We start from the raw sequence: 16,270 nt of genomic DNA, 5'->3' as shown, positions 1-16,270 counted from the left end.
AAAAATGCATGGTTAACGGTACCTTTTTTATTTTAAATTTAAAAATTCCTTTGCTTAAAGTGATGATAAATGGTGGTGTTAAAAATTATTTGGAACGCCCCTCTGAGCTCAATCTGCGCTGTCAAATCCTATCCCTACTTCTCCCCCTTTGCATTCACATGTTTGCGGAGAGTCTGTGCATGTGATTGACAGTCATGTTTGTCTGCCCTCCAGAGAGACTTTGAATGGTAGTTAATGATTTGAAAGAGGACACCTAAAAAAAATGAGATGCTATAAAGATAATTAACTTGCTATTTAAAGGTAAAGAAAAAAGCCCATGTATGAATGCTCAATGATTATCTACAGAATGATCAGAATAATTTAACACATTTTATTTGTTAAACAATCAACATTTCCATGCTTGTTTGTTTTTAAATATTGTTTAATTTATTTTTATGCAACTAGTGTAACCTCATATCTTCTTTTGGATAACTTATACCTATTGTATTTTATTTTCTGTTTGACTCTGGGTCATATGTGTTTTACCTTCATTCTCTCACTCACAAGAAAGGGCTAATGTGAGTCACTTGCTTCCAATTGTATCCACAAGGTTATATAATGTGCTCTGTATGTTAATATTGTTAGTGAAAACCGAGACTGCAGTTCTCAGTTCAGATAAAATTAAAGAATCTAAAGATGTTTTGTGAGCTGTTATGATTAGTAAAGTAGGAGTATATAACTAAAACAGGAAGGGAAACTTGGACTTAAAGCGAAAGCTTATTCAAAGTTAAGGAAACATTGTAACTGAAAGCCTTGTCCGGTCTGACAGTAAATAACACATGATGGTTGCTTTATGTGGACACCTGATGATGCAGACTGCACCAAATCACAGCAATAATGATGCCACCTAAGCAAGTCTTTATATTTTCAGTCACTGCTGACCTAAAACCTTACCAGGTCAAAGGATTATTTAATGTAATATGGGTGGTACTGCTCACATCATGAGGCTTGTGTAATGCAAATAAGTTATTAAAGGTTGTCATTGGATTTCAATTTACCAGCAATACACTTTCCACTCACAAATTTTGCCCCATAGCAATTAATTTTGTTTTTTAATCTAGACAGGTTTGTTTGTTTGTTTTTTTGTAGCAATAGACAGAATATTTAGTGACAAACTGCAAAATAATTTTGGCACCTTTTTTATGTTGATCATTCTGATTAAAATGCCCACTCCCCCTAGACTATACATCATGTTTGGCTTTGGAACCTTTTTTTTTAATAGCCGTTACCAGGGTTAATAGAGCAAAAGCAGGGAGAAAGCTTTGTTATAGCTTTTGAATCCATCAGCCTGTGTGTGATGCCTGTACATGACTTATAATGGCTGCAATATAATAAAGAGGGCTGTAGACATTTGGCGTGCCAGAACAAGATTTAAAGGTAAATGCGGGCACAGAGAAATGTCACTGGCAGGCTCTGTTGTGATTGCTCAACTTCATGGCTGCAGAGTTCTTACTGCTCTGTCAAGCCTGAAAATTGGTTCCAGGAAAAGACTTGCTATGTGCAATACTTGATGTGCTTGCGTGAATGAACAGCCAGTAAATTTGAAACGGTGACAAAGCATGTTCCCATTTATACATTCCTGTTTTTCCAGTAATATGTGCATTAGGATGTGTGTTTTACAGTACTGAAGACATTGTTCAATGCGTGTGTTTATCCTCCAATTCTGTTGTACTTTTCACATGGAATCTGTTGCTCTTTCTTATCGCATAGGTCACCTGTTAAGCACCCATACTGACAGGCTAATTAGGATGGAAAAAGCCATGACTTGGATTATGATCTTGTGTGCTTAGTTTGTGTTGCATTACTGGTATTAAAAGAAGTAAAGCGTGTCACACTTTTTCCCCTAGTGTAATACATATATAGATGGGGCATGTTTATTTGAGAAGTACAGTGTGGCTCATGTAGACTTGATGAAGATGCCTTGTGTCACGCTATTGGATCCTCTCACTCAGTATGTGGTGCCTTAATGTCCTGTGTGTCTGTACTAGTATAGCTAGTACTGGACGGAGCGTGGGACAAGGTCCTTCCATGGCACTTCCTCTTTAGCTTGGGGTGGGGGGGGGAATCTATTGATGACATGACTGCTTCAACATTGACTTAATACAGCATTCATTTCTGTGCTGTGCTCAGCTATCAAGTGCCATTATCCAGTCTGCATCCGACAATGGCGTCTAGTGGGGCTGCTGTCTTTATAAAATGTCCACACAGCATTTCAGCACTTTAAGATTTATAAACGTCCACTTAGCTATAAGAGGACATATAAAACTTTACATGTTAATTGTACAATTAGTGTAACTGCAATTTATTTAAATTGTCTGCTGGAGCTTTTTTTTTTTTTCAGGAATTTGGCCTGTACATTTTTACAACCTGCAGCTCCTTAAAAACCATAACATTTAAAATGTATTTTGACTTACTATATATCTATTTAGATACATCTGCTGTCTTGTGTTGCCTGTGGCTCCACTATAGATGAGGTATCAGAATGAGTTTGTTCAGAATGCGCTAAGCTATTGTCCTGCATACCGATAAGGTACCATGGGGCAGCAAGAAATCTCAAGATCTTCTTGGGTGGACACTGACCTGAAACGCCTTTCTTGACCTAGCTCGTATGTAACGATTACATAGCGTATGAAATGTTTTGAACTTAAAATTTGTTGCGAATAAAAAAAAGTAATTCAAAGTGTCTAAAGCTGGGTACACACTACAGAAATTTCGACCAACTTTTTATGCCGTGCGATTTTACATGCGACCGATAGTCCGATCGCTCGGTCCATGGACTGCATACACACTAGCCTTGTTTAGGACGATAAAGGGAAGAGCGGACGTCCCTTTAGCGACTTTTTACAGCCATGTTGTTGTGAGCAATGAGTGTAATTTCATACTCACTGTTGTGGATCGGTCGGAAGTTTATACACACTACACAGCGGAAACGAGATTGGAATGAAAATATTAAACGGTACGACCAACCAAATGAGGCGACAATCGTCCATTTGGGCAGACTTTCGACCATCGTGTCACTGTACACACTGACCCAACTTTTGAACGAGCGGTCGTATGTCGGCTGATTGAGCCGATTATTGGATGAAAACTGTGTAGTGTGTACCCAGCTTTAGCAAGTATGTTTGTTTGTTTCAGTACTAGGAAGCTAATGTGTGTTTCCGTTATCTGCTTTTTATGATTCAAGTGTATTGTAAATTTACAGTACAGATTGGCCTGACATTTAAAAGCTGATAGTGACTTAGTGTCAGATCTGTTCTCTGACAAATCAGATGATGATAACTTGTGTTCTATATTATCTAACAGGGTCCTCAACCAATACCCCCCTGTTTTACTGAATTATAAAATCTCTACAATACTGATTAGAAGGGGCATTTGTAAGATTTAAATACACAGTGGCTTGAACTCTGATTGTGGCAGTAGTGTACAACATGATGCCCACAAAGACGTTTTTTGTAGCCTGCGGGAAACTGCTATTATAGTATTTCTGTCCCAAGTCTCCTTGTATTTGTTCCACATTGTACAGGAGCTATGGGATAATTGTGCAGATAATGTAGTGGTACTGGCAGTGGACACACTTGTTGAAAGTTATGGCATAATTGAAGGTCATCATCATCATCATCACCATTTATTTATATAGCGCCACTAATTCCGCAGCTTCTTCCTAGTATTTCTTCTACGTATTTCACATGTGTATTCAAATTTGTTTTATTGTGGCCTCTTCAAATTTGCTCTACCTTACCAATGCTGCCCTGAGTTCAAAAAAGTTTGTGAATTAGTGGTATTGGAATAAGCAAACATCTTTTAAAAGGTTGAGAAACTGTGGTATAATATATACACACAACATTTTGTCTGTAATACACGCTGGCACTTATATGTATTTAGAGCCAAAATTCAATAATCATTTTTGATTATGTTCTAGCTGTTGTATCGAGATGTTCCTGGGGGGGCACAGGAGGAAGCGTGTGCTTTTCAGATAAATACCTCTGCTCTGGATTATATTAAGGGGTAATTCAATTCAGCGAGAGGTCCCATAGGAGCCTTGCACAATATGCCTGTTTCCGGATATTACTTAATACATCAAGCACCTCTGAGCTGTGAGCAAAACTTAGCAATACTTTAGATACAGAGCATTCCGTGAGGATCTAATGGAACTTTGCCTGCACTTTAACCCCCCCCCCTCCCCCCTCAATCTGTAAACTTTTTTTTAAAGGCTGGGATTCTCACCAATATAATATATTTCCATTAAAAATTATTATTAATGATGGAACGATTGCGGGCAAATGTGGAAGTGTGTACACACTTGCAACCAGCAGTGTAGGCAGATCTCTGTAGAGTGCGCAAAGTCACCATCTTTTCTGCAGATTGTTTTAAGCGATGAAGATCACAGATCTGAAGTTAAATTGTGTAGGTGTGTACAAATGAATCTGCATGATCATTTGGACTTTCAATCGATGGTGATATTGTTACAGAAGTTGCATTTTAAGTAAGATTACATTGGTCTGTACCCTGCTGAAGATTGAGTGTGAACATACCAAACACTGGTGACCTCTACTACCAGCTTTCAGCACACCTATTGAATGATTCCATGAGCTGAGTGTTACAGGAACCTCTGCCGCACCATCAGCTAAAATAAGAAGTAGATAAGAAATTTATGACCGAGGGAGCGGCACAGTTGTATGTGTCTCAAGCATAGTATTTCTAGTAATTTGCATTGCGATTAGACTTTCATTCAGGCTTTACTACTAATGTTAAAGTTTACCTCTCATGCAGTTGTGAAAACATTAGCATGTACAGGTTCTAGATTTCTAGCACGATTACAAAGCCCAACCATAACTGAATATATTTTACCTGTTAGCTGCTTGAATATGGGAGCTTATATGCATCCATGATCTATTTAGTTTTAACATGACAAGATATTGATCATTGATCCTTATGGTGAAGAAATGACCTGCAGGAAATACAGCCAATGACTAGTCAAACCAGCAGACTGTATAAATACAATGGGCCTGATTCATTAAGGAAAGTAAGGCAAAAAATGAGCAAAGTGTTCTCCTGGATAAAACCATGTTACAATGCAAGGGGTGCAAATTAGTTTTCTATTTTGCACAGAAGTTAAATACTGTCTGTTTTTTTTTTTTTTTTCATGTAGCACACAAATACTTGATAGCTTATTAATACACTGAAATGTAAAGGTTATCTAGGACATGCCCTATCCCAACTTTTATATCTGCCATCACATTTTAAATTAACCTCCCCCTCAAAAACAAATTAGTAACTTTGCACCTTGGCAAAACCATGTTGCTTTGATGTGTTTGCTTTACTTTCCTTAATGAATCAGGCCCAATGTGTACTTCTCACATCTGTGTCCCTGTAATAACTGATTTAGCTCAGACTGAAAAAAACACTGACTTCTCACAAGAACCATATTTATGCAGCCATAACACTCTTTGGTTTGAGCACTTTTACTACCCATCTGTCTGTATAGGGTCTACAGCTTCCTAAATAGATTGTAATCTCTTTGGGACAGGGATCTTTTTCACAGTGTATGTGAATGAACTTCCTGTTGCATCCAGTTTTTGTAATAGGCTGTAAACTGCTGTTACTATAATGCTAGTGAGTTATTTATTGACTTCAGAGGTGGTAACATTTCTGTTTTGTGTTTGGTGTTTTCAGCATTATGAATGTGTTGAAAGGAAATGGTACAACAGCATAACCTGCAGTTGCTGTGTTTAGAGCATGATTGTGCAAAGCATGTTTGCATTGAAATGAATCTTCTTTCCTGACATGTTAATTATTTCTTGCAGGTTTCTTCATAAACATAATTGCAATTTCCTATTTATCTCTAGAGTTCCCTTTAAATTGCTGACTTTTGAGAATATCAAACACTGAAGGAGTAAATACTTCCATATTTCAAATATAAATTAATCTGCCCAGATGCATGCATGTGTGCTTATATACGCACGCAGTGGTCCAAGAGGAAATTTAGAAGTGGCGGTATGGAAAATGTAATGGGAATGGAAGTGAATAGAATATGACAGTGATTTTCTACAATGAAGGCAGTAAGAGAAGTGTCTGATATACCGCTGTATACATCCCACTTCAACCACTGTGTATGTATGTATGTACGTACGTATGTATGTATCAAAACCACCCTTATAGTAAAGAACCCTCTTCCGTTCAGGACCCATTGTTCTCCTTATGGACATTGGTATGAAACGTTTTAGACAAATCTTCTCAGTAACCACAAATATTTCTACAATTTAAGCTCACCAGTATTATTTATTATTATTATTTATTATTATTATTATTATTATTATTATTCCTCTTTTATTAATGATTGAACAATCTTTTCTTGTGTCCTTAGTGAGGTACACAAAACTGTATCCTATATTGAATGTTGTTGATGTATATAATGATTTGTACAATGTTAATACTATGTTGCATAAAAATAAAACATGCATCACAGTATTTTTTTCGCATTTGTGGCCACAATCTTGTGTGCTGCTACTGTACTTTCTATCAACTAGTATTTACTATGTCTGTTTTCTCGCTCAATTTTCCCCCCCATTTAATGTGTAGGTAGCATAGTTATTTGTATGGTCTAGGTCTATAGTACTGAATGTATGTCTAGAATTTAGTGGTGTTGCTTAAAGCTGCACTACCGCCTAATTAAAGGTAGGAGAGCAGTGACTCCCCACAATCGAAGCCTCAGAACCGGCAAATTAAACTTGTTAACCACTTTTTAAATGACACTGGTGGAAGGACCAATAACACGCCACAATCTCTCAATTGGTTCTCCCATTCACACCCTCCCCAGCCAGGGCTGTTGAAGGAGAAATGGATGTGTGGAGAAGCTCCTGGGTCTCCAGGGAGGGAGCCACTACATTTCCACCGTTTACTATGTGGTAGTGCAGTAGCATTGGTTGGGTTTTAAATGTTTCATCTGATATTTTGGGTTGTTATTTCTGACCATCTATGGTCTAAGATGCAGTGGACACCTGGATTTAACAAACTAAATTTGCTGCTCAATTCATACATTTACATTTGTTGCTGCCGTGATGCAAACAATGAGTCCCCTATCTAATAAATACTTATTGAGTTAGAGAACCCTATGTTCAAAGTCAACCCACTATTGGCCAGAACTACATCTGATATACCAACTCCTCCATTCGCCTAGGTAGCACTCCCACTCTATATCAATAATCTGTCTTACAAGATCTACAACACCATTTTGATAGAACTAGCAAGTTTTATTTTTTACCAAATTTTATTGTGGCATGTTCAGATGCAGTGACGTTTGACAGGAGGAAAAGTGATCCATTAAATATGCTGAATATAAAATCACTTTTATCACCTCATTCTATTCTCTTTCATTCTAGTGAAAAGTTACAAATCTAATTTTTTTTACCCTTGGTACCACTGCATACAAATGTATGAGCTCGCCTAATTAATTTTATTTTTTTTGTTCTTTTAAGCTATAGATCTGGAGTGCTGCAGACAGCAGTGTTGGTCTAATTTGATGCTTGTTAATAGTCTATTGCTGAAGTTGGTCACCTTTTTGAGTAATTTTTAAGGATGCCTTAGTAAAGATGATATTTTAGCGTTGTCTGTTCATAATCAAGGGTGTTTTCCTGGTAATCTTTATACCACCCAATGTGACAAGCTATTTGCAGTATATAGCAGTGCAGCTTTCTGGATGCATTATCTGACCGATTATGTTTCAATGTTCCAATCTACATAGTTTTTATGTGACCTTGTGCATATCTGTACATGTGTGCTTGTAAATATTTTTAATGATTTCTAGCTTGCAGACATAGACTGGTTTCTACTGCTTTCACCTTGCCTCCAGATATGTCTGACTCCTTGTTAACCATATTGAGCTAAGTACTGAACCGTTACATCACATGCAGTGTGGTGAAACAGAGCCTGTCGTCTCCTTCTGCTAACAAATACTGTAATATTATATTAATACGCTCAGCCTGTTAAACAAAGCGTAAAAACTTTAGATCTGGCTGGGTCAAATCTCCATGTAGACAGTTCCTTGCTTGTAAAGAAAATTATGGGATTTGTTAGGCATTGCCCTGTGGTTTCTGAGAGTGGTGGCCCCCAGTGCTTGGTTGCTTGTGTTCAGTTAGAGACCAACTCGTCTGCAATTTTTATAGACTACGACCTAGAGAGAGGTGCACCCCAGCTAATATGAGAATCCAGTAATAAACCGGACACTTTTAAAAGGGTTGACAAGGGCAGAAAAAGGGTGGAAGATTGGACAGAATTCACAAAAGAAATACTTCTTCTAATATGTACAATTACTTTAAAAGATAACTCTGAAATAACAAATGTCTATTTTACTATCTATCCAATTCACTGTTACGAATAGTTCAGGACTTTGGGCCCCCAAGAAGTACAAGGGCTAATGGTCACTCTGCCCGCTAGTGCCGCTTCCTAACTTGAGCTAAAGTACCGCAGGTGGCGATATCTCTTATCCTGTTGGGAATTCAATCTGTGTGTGAGTCTGTATCCTTTATGCGAGTGTAAATTGTCCTACCTTCACCTACCAGGGCTTATACGTGTGGACTGTAGTGCATCAAACATGGTGCGCTGTTACAACGCTGGCTGTAGATACCCTCAAGCTGGTCGCATTGACCTCCCTACCCTAACCTGGCTTTCTTTCCTTGCCCTGATGTCTACCTTCCCTCCTTCATTTTGAGTACAAAACAAATGCTCTGGTAATAGCCTATCTGACAGACTCTGCTTCCACTACTAAATAAACCAACCTATAGTCTCTATTTTGTATGTATGCTAAGCTTCACGAGTAACCGGTTATCACTCTACTTGGTAAATAAATAATCGTTACTTCTAATGTGATTTAAACTAACAATATATCACTCACTGACAGGTTATCTCCAAACACATAACTTCCTGACTAGAATGATAGGCAATTAATCACCAACTACTATTTCTTCACTAAACCTTTATCATTCGGACCAAAATTGACAATTTATAATTTACTGACAAGCTTTTATCTCTCTGTCAAATCTTATGTTTCAGTGACCCCGTTTCTCCTTTTAATAGTCTCTTCAATCCGTTCCCTTCTCTTCTAACTTCTCTGTTTCAGTGTGTATACTTCTGTTCAATCTACTGTGTTATTTTTCTCGTACTCTGCTACGGTCTCCCGTCTGCTTCTCTCCTCCCCTGCGCTGCTTGTGTGCTCCTATCATATTGCAGTTTAGTTTGTGAATCCCCACAACTCAAGCTCTCCATAGCTCCAACTGCTCTGATTGGCTTGCGGGACACTCGCTGATAAGGTAGGAGGGCTCAGCGCACTCTTCTCTGTCACTGGCAGGGGGTATTAACCCCTACTTTACTGTACTACTGCTCAGTATTGCTCCCATCAATGCCAATACATTAGTGTTACATTATGATGCATTGCATGACATTATCTCTGATAAGTACAACAGTGAACAGAAGGGGATTCATGTACCTCTGTTCTCTGACCTGGAAAGGCCGTTGCTAAAATTACAGATTATAATGCATGTGTTCTGATTCATGTTTGCTATGAAATGACTTGATTAATGATACATTTAGCAACAGAAAATAACCTATGATAGGTTGGTTCTGCAGCAGTGATAGTTTTCAGTTTGTCTTCTCTGGTGGTAATGTCCTCTGTGGTACTTGATGCCTTATGACACTCGGGACTTAGTCATGTGCCATGATACTCTGCTGGATTGGTTAAAATAAGTTGAATATTTGCACTGGGGATAATATACAGTATTAATATACTCCCAGTAAATGCATTGATGCTTAATAATCACAATTTTGGTTTTATTTATTACAATATTTTACCAATTGTATGTCACAAAAAATTGTTACCTCTGTGAAAGCAAAGGTCACAACACCATAAAGGTAGGGAGCCACTGTACTACTATTTGTAGTACAGGGAAGTAAAAGTTTAATGTGTTTCAGGGCAATGCAGTCTTCAGAGATTTTATTAAATGTAAAGATCAGTTTTCACCCAAATATCAAGTGACTGAAAACCCCCGTAGTTTACATATTATCAGGAAGGGCATTTATAAATACTGTTATCTGCCAAAATGTGTGTATTGGCATAATTCTACCAGGAAACTGACGTGTGTCCCACACAAGAATTTGTACTTTTCATTAAACGGGAGAGAAAAAAAATTCCTAAAGTTCATATGTGATGCTTCATTTTGATTGCAACTTTTTTTCCTGCAATAAAATAAAAGCACAAATAAGGACAATTGTTGCTGCTACTCCGAGCACAAGCTCCTACCTTCTTCTTCTTATCTTTTATTTACAAGGCGCCACAAGGGTTCTGCTGCGCCATACATAGAGGATTGGAACATACAACAAAATGACAAAAATAAATAAATACAAACAATGCAAGCAGTACATTTAATAAACAAAACCTGCAATATTACTTCCAGAACCTCAAAAAAAGGCTTAATAGTCACAAAGGGGGGAAACAAAACTGCATTTTCAGAGTTGTCAGACCCACTGTTTATTGACCCTTTTTACTGATGTCTTTATTATTTATAAGAATTTTTTTTTTATTATTCACACGCAGTTTCTCACAAATAGTGTTCAACATGCCACGTAACTTATTGTATAACCATGTTCAAAACACATCCTTCATGTGAGACTTCCTTTACAGAATTCCAGGGGGAGATTGTGGGAGAGTCCCTTACACGTTTTCTGCCTGGTAGTCTTTGCCACTTTGCTAGACAGTATATTTTAGAATTGAGTGTCTGCTTTCCCTTACTGTTATGACTATATTTGTAGTATAACATAAACAGTATGTTTATACTTATTTTCCTTTTATGGTGTCCCATTTCTCATCACAAGACTTATATTGATCTGGAAAAAGAAACTTTTTAGCCAATGTACATATACAGACTGAGGTACTTTTTAATAGGGTACCACATAGTTTAGTTTTGGGCCTTCAACACCTTATTAATGACCTTGTAGAGGACATCTAAAGTAAGATATCTCTATTTGCATTTGACCCTGAGCTATATAGGATTAAAAAACACAGAAGAGTATTGTCTAAATTACTTTACAGCAAGATAATACACGTAGGGCTGAAAAATACCTGCTGAAGTTTCATGTATATGAATGAAAGTTTTGTTTCTAAAGCTGGGTACACACTACAGAAATTTCCACCAACTTTTTATGCCGATCGATTTTACATGCGATCGATGATCCGATCGCTCGGTCCATGGATTGCATACACACTAGCCTCGTTTTAGACGATAAAGGAAAGAGCGGACGTCCCGTTAGCGACTTTTTACAGCTATGTTGTCGTGAGCAATGACTGTAATTTCGTACTCACTGTTGTGGATCGGTCGGAAGTTTATACACACTCCACAGCGGAAACGAGATTGGAACGAAAATATTAAACGGTACGACCAACCAAATGAGGTGACAATCGTCCATTTGGGCAGACTTTCGACCATCGTGTCACTACACACACTGACCCGACTTTTGAACGAGCGGTCGTATGTTGGCTGATTGAGCCGATTATTGGACGAAAACCGTGTAGTGTGTACCTAGCTTAAGGCTGAGATATCCAATATGTTTCTTGCACATTAAATGACATGCAATTGAGGAAACCTGAGACGGGAATATATTTAGAAAAAAATAGAAGATTGTAGTAGTAGTAACTGAATAATAACACACAGTGCTAATCAATCATCAGATTCATACAAAATGAGCATCTTACTGCTGTATAAATCACTGATCAGACCACATCACAAATATTCGGATACAATTTTTGGTTCTAGTCTATAAAAAGGACACAAATGAACTTTAGAAGGTTAAGAGGAAGGCAACATTATTAATTAAAGGACTGAAGCTGTTGGCTACATTATAAAGAACAACACACACACATTGGGCTTGTTTGCATTGGGAAAATGGTATATTGGAGAGGACCAGAGACACTTTCACCATCGGCATCGAAATAGGAAAGTACCTGAGATATAAAGGGATATAGATATGTGAATATATAATGTGGGTGGAGACACATGTGTAATATTTTGTTATAGAAATAAGCAAGGAGCACCGGTAGTATATACACCGAAATGCATGTGCATGAATGAAGTACAATATTTTCTCTATTGACAGGTGTTGTGTTTAAACACCCGTCTACCAGGCCTAACAGGCGCGATAGTAAAACAAGGACACCTCTTGGATACATGTGGTAATGCAGTAATTGTGGATTCTTTAATGATGGCTTGCCCATGCAATCTACAGTATATTTGTAACTTTTATAAATTACACATTTAGTAGCCTATAGACATGTATTTGTGTAAGTGAAATATATAATATTGCTATCAGTCTGTCATTGACCCTATTTAGTACAGCATCCCATGTGTTTGTGAAATGTTTCGATCATATGGCCAACACACATTGGAAAATAAAAGGAAAGCCTTGCTGTAAATCTGGATCTCTGTGGAAGTATGGTCGCGTGTCATGAAGTAAATGTGTTGTAATTATGTTACTTCTGTTGCAGAGAAAATGCCCACATTACAAAACAGACCTGTCACACGGTGGTTGTGCAAGACTGAAGTAACACTGTGGTAACCCTATAGGCCCTTCTTTGAACCTGTTACTCTTGGCATATAACATATGGTGCTTTTCATGGGTGTTTTCACATTTATTCTAATGTACAATAATATGCATAGTAGCATTTCTTTAATGCATCGAATGTCATGTTGCTTATTACCCACAGTGCACTTTACAAGGATCAATCAATAAAGCCTTTTACTCTAGGCTGATTGGTTGCTAAGAAACATCCATTAAACCTGTGCAGTCTCTCTGTCAATCGATTAATTGCTACAGAGCAAAGCATGTAAATCCTGTACTCCACTACAGCTGAACTGACCTAATTTTGCCTACTGGGCCATGAATGTGTTTTTGTATGTATTCTTTCAGACATATGGTTTCTCTGGCAATATGTAACTGTTTGTGTCCCTGTACCCTTGTAGGTTTTATTATTGGGGTAAATGTTATAATACTTGTACAATAGATTTTCCAAGATAAAGGGGACCCCCCCCCTTATTTTAAATTCACATGAATAGAAGTGGGTATGTCAAAGAAAAGTTGGTGATGGTTTTATTAGGAAGAAATGACACTGCTTCTGGAGGCTGAAAGAGGACCGTGTCAGACGGGTGGCTTGGAAGCTGAGATTTAATGACTAGGGTACTCTCTGGTATGCGCAGTTAGTGTAGCATGAAAGTGAACGAGGGAACTCTTAACCAGTCACAACAAAACAATTCAGCTGTCAAAACTCCACATGCAGCATTTTGACAGTGGAATTGCTATGGTGCGGCACGGAAACAGTGACTCCCTTTCATGAAGAAGCCAGATTTTAAATTAAGGACAAATTAATTTTTAACTTTTAGCCTTTACATGGTAGACATGAGGTGCTACAAGCGTATTATACTAGGGTGGACTAAACTTGGCCCTCTAATAAAACACTTGGCTTGGAGTGAGTGGCCAACATCTTCAGTGTATGCTGTAAAACAAAAACAGTTTGATAGCTGTGCTGTCAGAAGGTCTAATATATATATGCTTGCATACCCACAGCAAATGGGTAGTAGATACCTCATCTCTACCTATACTTCTCACTGCGCCCTCCGCTCTGCCAATGACCACAGCATCACCTCTTCTGACTCCCGCCTCCAGGACTTGGTGGGTTAAGGCATAATGACACGATTTGATTAAGTTCATAGATAAAAACAAACCTTTTATTTGCATTTTTTGACATGCATTGCAAATGCCAGTGTGTCCATAGCCCTTAGCTCGATTGTGCATGTTATGGCGTTTTTAAAAGCGCTTCTTTCTAAGAAATGTCCTTTACAAGCTAAGAGAATAAGAACATATGGTGTCTTGTATACAGAATAAGAGGAATTGTATTGAACAGTTTGTCAGTTTTGAAAAATCGGGACATTTCCCAGGTCAGTTTTCAGTTTAAATTTTATGAGTAGAAAATGTCAGTGTCTTTTTCAAATTTCAGTCCAGAATAATTGTCCAACAAAATATGAAAAGGAAAACGTTTTCCCAGTAAATGTTGATATGTCGGTGTGCCTTATATGAGGTCCTTTACTAGAGCACATGTAGCACTGAGCAAGTTCAGCTTCTGTGCAATATGTTTACCTCAGAAACAGCCGTTCCACCTTTACATTTAATGAGTGTCCTCGCCTCACCTTGTACATACTTACTGGCCAAAGTAAGAGAAGGAAGTGTCTCTGTTCAGTCTGCTCAACCCTTCACCTATTAAACAGTTCTGCAGACATTGCAGTGAGAGCTTTCTAGTCGGCACGTTGGATGTTGTGAAATATCCCACTTTTTGCAAAATCAGTCGGCTGTTTTATGACCTGGGGTTCAATTTTCAAATTTTTCAAAGTGGTTGTTGGTGCTTCATTATGATCCCTACAGTTTCTTTTACAACTTTTTTATTGAATAAAACTAGTTGATTACTGAAACTAAACTTTTTTTTTAAACTAAACAACTATTCAAAATGTTTATGTAACAGTTTAGCCATAAATGGTGCTGCTTTATGAGAGTCTATCAGTAATGCAGGTATTTCTTTTGACCTTGATTGTGCAAGCTATCATTGGTATTAATCAGGGCTCCTTAATAATACAGAGCTCTCTGTGCTCGAGCAATCAGAACTTTCTGTATTTTGACTTTCTTTGTTTATATGTAACACACTACCTTGTAGTTTGAAGCTATGCAAGTAAACTTTTGTAATAAACTATTTGTGGGTGATAGTGGCTTTAAACTCATTTTGAGAATTTTATGGAATTGCTGCGTCTGGGAACATTTGAACACTGCTTTTTTTAACCAGTCAAATGTGGCATTTTATTTGTTTTAAAAAAGTGTCTGTAAGAGGCATAGTTTGCCATTCTTTCTAATGTATCAGAACGAGGGTAGCTGTACTGATTGCAAACTTGCATTTTATTTTTACTAATGACTTTAAATACTATAGATCTTTTTTTTTTTTTTTTTTTTTTTTGTATTACTATAATGTAAAATACATCTTTGAACGTAATGGGTTCAATTATCCTAAACACATTGAAATAGTTTCCACCCATAAAAGGATTACATCAAAGAAAACAAGTTGTTAAGCACAGAAGCTATTTGAGAGGCCCTTTAGGTATGTATTGTATCTGTGCCACTCTGAACTCTCTAGCTCCCGGCAGAGATTATTGTTTGGCATCTCCCCAAGGCATGTAACACAGCAATGTTAGTTCTATCAGATGCTTAACAAATCTGTGCCTAAGCAGTGACATGTTACTTAAACTTTTATGTTCCTTTTATCTGTGGTATTGCATACCTGACAAATTTGCCTTTTAAGTAGAGTAAATTCAAAAGTTGTATAATTGTTTTCCTCTTGCAGGGCAAAATAGTGAGATAAGAACTGGAAAAGCCGCACCGATCGCTGCATCACGACCGAGATGTGGACAATAACAAGTAGGTTGTCCGCTTCCCTGCTCATAGGCCACTATCTATTGACATAATGTCATGGAGTAAAGGCTGCTATATGTGGGTTTATTTGGTGGCTAAATGTAACCAAAACGGCTTTTGAGATCCACAACTGACCTGTAGATCTCCTGTTGGATCATTTAAAAACCCGTGGGAAAACCTATATGGATTTGTATCTCTATAACCAACACCATGACGGTTCTCCATAGGTGGGTAAGAATCTGTACTTTAATAACCTTACGTTCTGCAAAACGTTCTAGGGAGTCCTAAACAAGAAAAAAAAATGTTTCCTTCTTACGTACAAAATTGATTGGACTTATCTATCTACTATTTTATTATTGATGCTGTGCTGAATAAAAAGCATGTTCAATTAAAGATGATAAGAAGAGGGGAAAATGTATCCTGTGTAAAATCTTAATGCTATTTTATGTACAATGGGTTTTATTTTCAGTCGTTAAAACGTATGTTGTTGTAATGTGCTGTGTGACGGGTATGTTCCTGCACATGATATTTTCTTTTTTTTTTTTAATTCAAAGGAGTTTGCGATACAATTATTTTTACTTTCACTGCTTGCAGTTCAATAAATGATGAGCATCAACAAACTGCTTAAGAGTTGAAAGGTTTCCTAGCAACAGGCTGTATGAGAGATGGCAGCCCAGATTTAGCCAGCCTTTGTTTCATCGTGCTTGTTGGTATCGGAGTACAATTGTTCAGTAAAGAGAAT

At 37.5% G+C, this 16,270-nt stretch overlaps 1 protein-coding gene across 7 annotated transcripts in view; it reads left to right on the top strand.

Moving 5' to 3' along the window:
• Window positions 1-16,270, top strand: part of SEMA4D (semaphorin 4D) — a 70,470-nt gene that overhangs the window by 24,045 nt on the left and 30,155 nt on the right. For 5 of the 7 annotated variants that reach the window (XM_075211135.1, XM_075211136.1, XM_075211130.1 and 2 more), the window contains exon 2: window positions 15,461-15,534. The exons of 1 other annotated variant lie outside the window; for it this stretch is intronic. The gene's annotated coding sequence lies outside the window, so the exon portion shown is untranslated. Of the gene's footprint in view, window positions 1-15,460; window positions 15,535-15,613; window positions 15,756-16,270 lie in introns of those variants that run through there. One more of the 7 variants, XM_075211134.1, reaches the window with a different exon arrangement.

The sequence above is a fragment of the Mixophyes fleayi genome, chromosome 1 (assembly GCF_038048845.1).
Source record: "Mixophyes fleayi isolate aMixFle1 chromosome 1, aMixFle1.hap1, whole genome shotgun sequence".
Taxonomy (NCBI): Eukaryota; Metazoa; Chordata; class Amphibia; order Anura; family Limnodynastidae; genus Mixophyes; species Mixophyes fleayi.
Note: the sequence above shows the minus strand (reverse complement) of the source record. Positions and strands in the feature narration are given on the sequence as shown.